Source organism: Penaeus monodon, chromosome 15 (genome assembly GCF_015228065.2).
Source record: "Penaeus monodon isolate SGIC_2016 chromosome 15, NSTDA_Pmon_1, whole genome shotgun sequence".
NCBI classification, from domain to species: Eukaryota; Metazoa; Arthropoda; class Malacostraca; order Decapoda; family Penaeidae; genus Penaeus; species Penaeus monodon.
This window is the reverse complement of record NC_051400.1, coordinates 39,528,567-39,529,021: the sequence shown is the minus strand read 5'-3', so window position 1 is coordinate 39,529,021 and position 455 is coordinate 39,528,567.

The window sequence follows — 455 nt, the reverse complement described above, 5'->3', positions numbered from 1 at the left end:
TATTTATTTAATTTTATTGGAGAGATATTTAATTCGAGTCGTTTGGCAATTCTTCCTATTTCTCGTTTGTTTTTCATTTCCTCTTTTGGATTTAATTACTATTCCTTTCCCATTCTCTTGTTATCACTGTTTGTTATCACTATTTTCCCCATTCTCGTCCATCACGAATTTATATCAATCGCATCTCCTTGAAACCTACAAAATATACCCACACGTCACCATCCACACGCCCACAAATTCAACCAATATCCACATCACTTTCCCCGCTCATCCACTTTCTTATCCACTTACCCATGCATTTAGGAAACCCTTTCACTGCTGTAAAGAGCCCGCGACTTCATAACCAACTGACGTCACGGTGATGTAACGACCTACTCTTCGGACATTGCGCCAAAAGACCTGCAAATTTGCGGTCGCGAGACGTTGCCTGTAATTCGGAGAAACTTTTCAGGGGG